Genomic DNA, 8933 nt, shown 5'->3' with positions numbered 1-8933 from the left:
ATCCTGTAGACGCTGAAGTTCAGGAACACTCAAGTCTCTTGTTCAAAATGGCACAACATGCTGACACTCCCTCATTTATTAACTTCACCACGTAAATGCTGCATAACTAGTTGCTATTCTGCATTGTTCTTTTGTTTCTATCTTTTTTTATTGGTTCCCCCAATATTTTCAATCCCCAGTTGGTGGAATCCATGGATGAAAAGCTCATGGACAGGCAGAGCCAACTGTTTTTGATTTGCAAAGAAAAATGGGTTTCACTGATTGAAATACATCTTTCCAATGCAATAGTTTGTTTAATTAAATTTTTATCTGAGGGGCTGAGAGAAGTATGGAAATTGTTAAAAAAAAAAAAAAAAGACCATCACTTGTATCTGGCTTTGCTGTTATTGCATGTCACACAGAAGATGTGATGCCTATGGACAAAGCTACAATTAGGACCTGAGGGCCAGCACTTGGACATGTAAACTTTTTGTAGTTTTTGTTTTCAAATAGAGCCTTCCAGAAGCTTATGTAGGCAATTGATTGCTGATTAAAACATTTACAACAAAGAAGAATTCACCCATTCTTCTGTAACTTTCTGAGTCATGTTGAAATCAAATGGTGCTGTTTGTGGATTTTTTTTTCTGTTAATAAAGATGATTATCTTAATATATTTTATGTTACACGTGCATATTATAAAATTTAACTGAGTGGTGGCACCAAACAATAATTCTCAAAATTTCTCAGATCTCCCAGAAGAGAGAAATCATGTGTCGTGGTAATAGATTCAACAGTTTCTGTAAGACTTTTCTATTTAGTTCAAGTTCTATCATCATATCTTTCCAATTGTAGCCATTTTTTAACATTTCTGTGTAACTGGGGATAAAACAGTCCTGTTGCAGGATTATCCACTTATTGTTTTCAAAATGCAGTTTTACTTTATAAACAATTATTTTTTACTTTCTAAACTGCTGGTTTTGTCATCAGTCATCTGACAGCCATCTTGAGAACTAAATGATAATTGTGGTTTTCAATGTAACTATTTTAGGATTTTATCTGGAGTTCTGTCACAGTTATCATATTATTATTTTTCAATTATCTAGGTCCCCCTGTTGCCTGAGAATGACTGATGGAATGAAAGTAGAGCCAGTTCTCGCACAACTGGTTGCAGAGAAGCTTATATTTGGAACAGACCATATTACCACAGCCTGGCTTGAAAGAGTGGCTTTAGTTCAAATTGTGTTTGTAGGTTGAAAGATATTTTTAAAAATTGAGTTGTACATTTTTAAATGTATTTCATTTTAGGTTGTTCCAGTGATTTTGATAATGCTTTAAAATAGCAAAGCAGATGGTTACCATATTTGGAATAAATGAAAAGGTAATGGCCAATTTCAATCCTTTTTCTGTAGAAATCACGTGTCAAGTGTCTCCTTCAAGGATGGTCTAATTATAAGTTAGTAGCATTTATTCCTCTCTGTCTCATTCCAGGGAGATTTGAAGTGGCTTATTTTAAACATTATTCTAAATATTATTCTCTGAGTAACAAAATAGCTCAGAATTAGGTGCTGAGACGTTAACTAGACTTCCTACCTTTACCAAGTGCTAAAGTAGACAGCTTCGCTGGCCTGTGCATACGGCCTGGTACAGAGCCTGCCCTCTGAGCTTGCTTAACCCTCTACTTCTCTCCCCCCCACGTCATCATGGCGGCCCACGGAAGCACTTCTATGCTCTGGCTTGTGGGTTCTGTATCTGGAATGACTTGCCAAGGTTTTCTAGGGAGCACAAAGAACTAGATTGAAATGATACTAAATTCTCTCTCTTGCTTATTCTTTCACTAGTTTGATTTTGGTCTTTATACTTTCAGAGGAATAAAGAAATTTCTTTGCCCTCAGGTGCTTTTTTACAATGTATTTCTTTTTTGCCACCCATGATATTTACTTCCAGGTATATACACAGTAGTACTTTTCTCTGTTAAATGTTGGTGCTTGGGGCTTTTCTGTTCAATTATTTTTATCTTTTTGCTGTAGCTTGTGGTTATGATGTATACAGGGAAACTGAATCCAGTATCTCAATCTGCGATCAACAGGAACAAGACTGTGTCTAAGGATAATTACAATACTTTTTTGTTTATTTTTCCATTGAGAAAAATAAAATTTGTGTACAGGTGTGCATATATACATATGCATGTATTCCTCTATAGGTATTTTAAAATGATAAACATGTAGGTCCTCTGTTCACCAGAAACTTTACACTATAAAATAAAGATGACAGATGCACTATTTCAAAAGTGAGTGAAGTTGGCTCTTTTTATGTTTATTAGAGTTCTCTGTAGCACCCTAGTTATCAAGCTTTTGTCTGAATCAAAATATGCAAATATCCTTTCCCAATGTGTGGGATGTCTGTTTGCTTTGGTTGTTGTCGCCTTAGCAATACGGAAGCTTTTCAGATTCACTGAGTCCCATTTGTTTATTTTTGCTGTTATTTCGATTGCCACCAGAAGGCTTCCTCATAAATCCTTCCTAGGCCTATAGCTTCCAGTGTTTTCCCCACACTTTTCTTTTCTTTCTTTCTTTCTTTCTTTCTTTCTTTCTTCTTTTTTTTTTTTTTTAAGAGACAGAGTCTCACTTTGTTGCCCTCAGTAGACTGCCGTGGAGTCACAGCTCACAGCAACCTCCAACTCCTGGGCTTAGGTGATTCTCTTGCCTCAGCCCCCCAAGTAGCTGGACTACAGGTGTCTGCCACAATGCCAGCTATATTTTTGTTGCAGTTTGACCGTGTCCAGATTCGAACCCCCACCCTCGGTATATGGGGCTGGTGCCATACCCACTGAGCCACAGACGCTGCCCTTCCCCACACTTTCTTTGAGGATTTTAATTGTTTTGTGCCTTAGATTTAGGTATTTTATCCCATCTTGAATTAATTTTTGTGAGTGGAGAAAGGTGCAGGTCCAGTTTCAGTCTTTCACGTGTGTACATCCAGTGTGTACCTTCAGTGAATCCCCAACAATAAAAAAAAGAGGCAGCCCCTGTGGCTCAAAGGAATAGGGCGCTGGCCCCATATGCCAGAGGTGGTGGGTTCAAACCCAGCCCTGGCCAAAAACTGCAAAAAAAAAAAAAAAAGAAAACTTTTTATTTTATTCTGACTATGGTGTAAGAACAGTTAGATTTATGATTATGAAAATTCAATCATTCTTTATATGCTAATTCATAAGAGGTGCCAGCAAGGGGGATATTGTGTATTGAGTCTCTGTGTCTCTTGTTTTCCCACACTGAGATTTATTTATTCAACAACTATTGTTGATGATTTGCTTTGGGCCCAGCAGTGTGCATGTGCAGAGAAGATAGAATAAGCAAAACAATGTCACTTTGGCTACAAAGTACCTCACAGACTAGGGTGAAAACTGAGTAGATTCAGAGGCATTGGTCACCACGTACTACGGGAATCCCAGCAGGACACAGCGGAGGCTGGAGGAGGAGGTAGAAGCAGCAAGGGCGACACCTGGGCCTTAGAGAGATACACGTGATGTCGAATCTGAGTGTCTGTGGCGTTTGGGAAGCGGGTGTCAGAGAGGTTAAATCTTCACCAGATTTCCACCTCTTGTCACTGTATAACTAACTGCCTGTGCCACTCACTGGGGAACCGAGAGTCTAAGCTGGGCTAAGGCTGGAAGGTGGGCAGAACACGAGTTCAGTTTTAAATATTTTCTTTCACAAATAGATTCTCACCGTGTTGCCCAGCCTGCAGTTGAACTCCTGGACACAAGTGATCCTCTCGCCTGAGACTTCTGAGTGGTTGGGACACAGGCATGCACCATCATGCTGGATCCATGAGTACTGTCTTTATTCATGGTGAACTTGAGGGATCTTAGTGAAGATTTCAAGTTGGAGATAGTAGGTGTGTCTGAGCTTAGTAGGGAGGTAGCTGACTGCTCCATCTGGGTGTTGAAGTTACCCAGGTCTTGGAGTGGAGAGGAAGACAAGCTCAGGGGCAAAGGTGTAGTGAACAGGGATGTAATCGGAGGGCTGGTGGGATGACACATGGAGGGGGTGGGATAGGGCAAGAGTAGTGCCTCATACAAAGGGGGTGGGTTAGAATGGTCTGGACATTCTGACAGGGACAAAGGGCTCATTTCTTTCCCCTGGAATATCTGGAGTGAGAATGAACAAACAACACTTGGGAAGGCTTGGGGAAAACAGAATCAGCAGCACAGAGCCAGCTGTGAGTAATTCAACGCTTTAGAGACGTGAAGAATACGGACAGTTTGTGCACTGGAAAAGGCTGAGGAAGTGTTCGGAAGAGGCATTCTCTCCATCAGGGAATATTTTTTCTCTTTTTCTTATTACTTATGGTATGATGTTCAAATATCTATACTCTAGAAACAAGCTTCTGGATGGATTTATAAATCTAGAGATTTCACATTTTTTAGAATACTGAAAATTTTCCTTTTCCCATTGTTTCTCATTTTTCGCTTCTTATCTGCTTTTCTATTTCAGAACTCAGATGAAAGAGCAAAGTTTCTTACAAACTCATATGAAAGAAAATAAGAATCTATTAGAATCTTCATTGACCTATGAAACTTTGGATGCCAAAGAAATCAAAATTGTTTCTGAGGGAAAGAAACTGAAAGTTAACCATGGGAGAGACTATACATTTGCAGTTAAGTTACACATCATTTGCGGTACTCCTTGTGGTCTGCCTCTTTTTAAATTTTAGATCAGTATGCAGGTAACAATCATTAGGTTACATTGTTTGTGTTTGTTAGGTAGAGTTCAAATTGTAGTTGAGCCTTGGCCCAAGGAATGTGCTGTAGACCCTTCCATGGTGCCCATTACCTGGGAGCCACCAATCCCCTTCTTGCCTCTCCCCTTTTGCTCCTCCCTCCCCCACCTGAATTTGTGTTTTCCTCTCATGTGGAATATAGTTGTTTATCTACTGGTTTCATGTTAGTAGTGTGTACATTGGATACTTGCTTTTCCCTGCTTGTGATACTTTACTAAGTAGAATGCTCATTAGCTCCACCCATGTTAATATAAAACATGTAAAGTCTCCATCTTTTCCATGTTACACACAAACCACAGTGTATTAATCCATTTATGCGTTGATGGGCACTTGGGTTGATTCCAAGTCTTAGAGTTTGTCTTTTTTATCATGGTCATTCTAGTGAATTCTAGTGGTTCTTACACCACTGATATCCAAATTATTCTCACCCAATCTTAATCTCATTTAAATTAGATAATCTCCCTAGTGACTAATGGTGTTGAGCATCTTGTCCTATACCTATTGGTCATTTGTATATCTTCTTTGGAGAAATGTCTATTCAAATACTTGCCCCCTTTCTTAGTTGCATTTTTTTCTCCTTATGAGTTATGAGAGATCCTATATTCTGAATGCAAGTCCTTTATCAGACAGTCTGACAACCACGGCTGTTTCAGGGCTGTGTTCAGTCCGTTTGTACTTAATAGTGTTGATAAAGTTGTACTTAGACCTGCCTTTTGCTACCTAGTTTCTGTTTTTCTCATCTCTAATGAGATTCCTGGATTCCTCCTTGTCACCACCTTCTATTTTCAATAAATTGTACTACTATTTTTATGATTATATTTCCTTAGTCTTTTACCTGGCAATGTCTGTTTTGCCTGTGTTTTATAAGGATAGTTTTGGTGGATATATAATCCATGCTTGTGCCTTTCTCCTTTCAGTCTCTTTGAATCAGTCATCCTCATGTACCCAGCTTCCCTTATTTTTCATGAAAAACCAGCTATTAATGATTTTTGTCTTCTTTATGTGATAGATTGCTTTTGTCGCTGCCTTAAAGATTTTTTTTTTCTTGGCCTTGTCTGTAAATATTTTGTTGAGGATGGTTTTAGGAGCAGATCTTTTTGTTTATCTTACATGGGTTTCTTTGTGGATGTCTTTGGGCTTTTTAGATCTATAGGTTGTTATTCATTGAATTTGCAAATTTTCTGTGTACATTTCTTGAACTGTATTTTCCTGCCCCTTTCTTGCTCTTCTCTCCTGCATGTCCCCTTGTGCATTTGTTGGTACATTTGATATTACCATGACCTCTGGGGCTCTGTCCCTGGTTTTTAGTCTTTTTTTCCCAAATGTTCTTCATGTTGAATAATTTGTACTGATTTTTCTTCAGGTTTACTGGTTCTTCTGCCATCTCAGATCTACTGAATTTTTATTTCAGATATTACGTTTTTAGCTCCCTGTTATCATTTGCTCTTTCGGGTATTTCGTACCTCTCGAGTGAGATTCTTTGTTCGTTGACTCACTCTCATTAGTTTTCGCGGATACTATAGACACATTTCCTTTAACTTTTGAACATATTTATGAAGTCCTGAATAAATACATCGGGGGATATTCAGACAGTTTTTATTTAAAGCTTTTCCTCTTTTATAAATTATTTTGAAATCACATCCCAATTAAAACAATTTAATAAGAGTGGAACTAAAGAACATTTATAAATTTTTCATGATATCCATTCAAAGGTAACAGAATTCTGGAATTTCACTCAATTTCTAAATATAAAAGCATCTAAAATAAAATGTAATATTTGCTTGTATTCATTTTAAAGTAAATATTGAGTGATTTAATCAAGCTGGTATAAGCATATTCCTTTCTGTCATGAATAGTATTTTAATAAATAGGTTGGAATATGGATGATCTGAGGATGGAAAACGTGACCCCTAGTGGTGGACATGAAGATTTTGAGAACCGGTATCTTTGAAATAGGGGTTTTATTTCTATTCATATCCCTTCTTCTGTCTCCTGCCACAGGTAAATCTGTATTTTAGTCAGGAATATGGTATTTCCTCCTCTCTCACCACAGAAACTTCACTGAGTTACATGTAAGTGCTGGGCTGCTTTCTGAACGATTTCAGGCTTGTATTAGCACAGCAATATGATGGGCAGATAATCTGCTAGAAAAATTACAGAGCTGCCAAATAGGGAGGGTGAGCGGGTCCTTGTTTCTCACATCAAACCTTTGAGGAGCCTGTCATGAGTCCCCTGAATTTCTGGAAGCAGGACTTTGACTCATGTCCAGGAATTGAAGCCTGAGAGAAGCTCTGATGAGCTGATAGGCTGGGAAGGGAGAAGGACCATCACTCAGCTGACACCAGTCTGAACGCTCAGCATTGGTTTTTACTAAGGATGTTTGAGTGTTTGCAGATGACCAGATACTGGCCAAGGGCAGAGCATCATGGGGGAGAGGGAGAACCATTGCAGATCCCACGGTAAAGGGCCGGTTAAAGGTGTTAACAGGCTTCGGAAGAGAACAAACCAAAGCGGGTCTCAGGTCCCCTTAGGAGCTAAGAGGAAAGAAGTGTAGACTGGTGCCTTCACCATGGCCACAGCAATATAGGTGAGGACAGAAATGGGTACAGAAGTGTCCCTGAGAGTCAGCTGTGGAATAAATGCCATATGTAGACTGCTCGAAATCATCTGACAGCAGCACCAGGCAGGTGAGAACTCAACCACTCTGTAGTTGTGACCCTGGCAGGGCTAGAGGACACATGACCATGTTTAGATGCTGAAGGAGAAAGTACAGACATAAGCAGGGAAGAAGAAAAGGGCCGTGTCTGCCTTCCCTCCTTACTGCAGGTGGCCAACCTGCAGTCTGCATGTCCTGGCTGATTAACTCTGACTTGGGGCTTGTGCATAATTGCACTGGACTGGGCCGTGTGTTCTAGTGCTCTGTTAGTTTAAGCAACACCACAGCTTTTTACACCTGGGGGTTCAGCCCGGGGCAGAAGAATAAGTGAGTATTTAATTAACAAGTGATAGTGAGACATGAGGTTGCACCCTGATTACATCCTGAGTGAAGAATAGTAGACACACATATATTAACAGATTTTTGTTTGAATAATTTTTGTTGACATAATCCCATTCATATAATTTTAATCAAAAATATTTAAAATCTCCATCACAATAATGATGTATTTGATATATGTGACTATATATCGCATTTAAATTATGTTTATTATTTTAACCAAACTTGTCTTGGTATTTATCTTTTAATATTTTTCACTGCACCATATGGCTCAGCTTTTCTACATAAAATTCCTATGGAATTTAGTCATGTTATTTTTCTGTAAACATTATTAAAAATAATTCTGCTAATACTGAAAGAGCTAACCGATGGGTTTAATAAAATTGTCTGTACTGTTGCTAAATGAGTGACAACAAGAGATGATCTCTGCCTGGTAACTGCGTTTAGTTCATTGGAGCTCTCATCGTCCCTTTTATTCTGTTGGGATCATTCCTATAGGATCATGGTAAAATTCAGGGACTACCTTGCAGGGATTACCTTAGTGTTGTGCTCTCTCTCCTGTCAGCTCTCTATGAAGTTATTGCGTTGGTTATGTGACCATCTGTCCACGTCTCTCATCCATATACTGATGCCTCTTCATCTTCCCCTCTAGTCCTGAACTGTTAAGGTATATTTACGGTTGATTTCTCTGCCTCTTCCCAGCATTTCCATTGTACTTTGGTATTAAGCTGTTCTGTGGTTTACTGTTCCTATGTCTGCCTCTCCCAGCTGATGAGTTTTGGTGGGAAGCTGATCTGGATCACTTTTGCCTCTCTTAGGCTAAGTGGACAGCTTATAGGTAGGCACCTAAGACATTTTAATAGGTATGCATTGGGTTAATTTTCCTAATTTCCTCACTAACAGGCAAAGCCCTTAACAGATGTGCCAGACTCTCTGTGGGGGGTTAAAAGAATGTATACAGAATAGAAATATTAAGTGACTTTTTTCATCTCTGAAAATATCCTGGTGAGTATCACCGTCAAAAGATAGGTGGAATGTTTTATTATAGAGAAATGTCTGATTTCTTTGTAAGAAGAAAAAAAATACAAGATAGGAGAGTGAGCCAGGATAACAGAATATTTGCCACACCAAAAAATCTGTCAAGTGGATAAAAAGATAAATTTAAGATCCGTAGCATGTG

At 38.9% G+C, this 8933-nt stretch overlaps 1 pseudogene; it reads left to right on the top strand.

The window, feature by feature from the left end:
• The first annotated feature begins 409 nt into the window (after positions 1 to 409).
• LOC100964621 lies at positions 410 to 7041 on the top strand (annotated as a pseudogene).
• The last annotated feature ends 1892 nt before the right edge of the window (positions 7042 to 8933 follow it).

This window comes from Otolemur garnettii, unplaced genomic scaffold (assembly GCF_000181295.1).
Source record: "Otolemur garnettii isolate 467f Iridium unplaced genomic scaffold, OtoGar3 scaffold00171, whole genome shotgun sequence".
NCBI classification, from domain to species: domain Eukaryota; kingdom Metazoa; phylum Chordata; class Mammalia; order Primates; family Galagidae; genus Otolemur; species Otolemur garnettii.
Note: the sequence above shows the minus strand (reverse complement) of the source record. Positions and strands in the feature narration are given on the sequence as shown.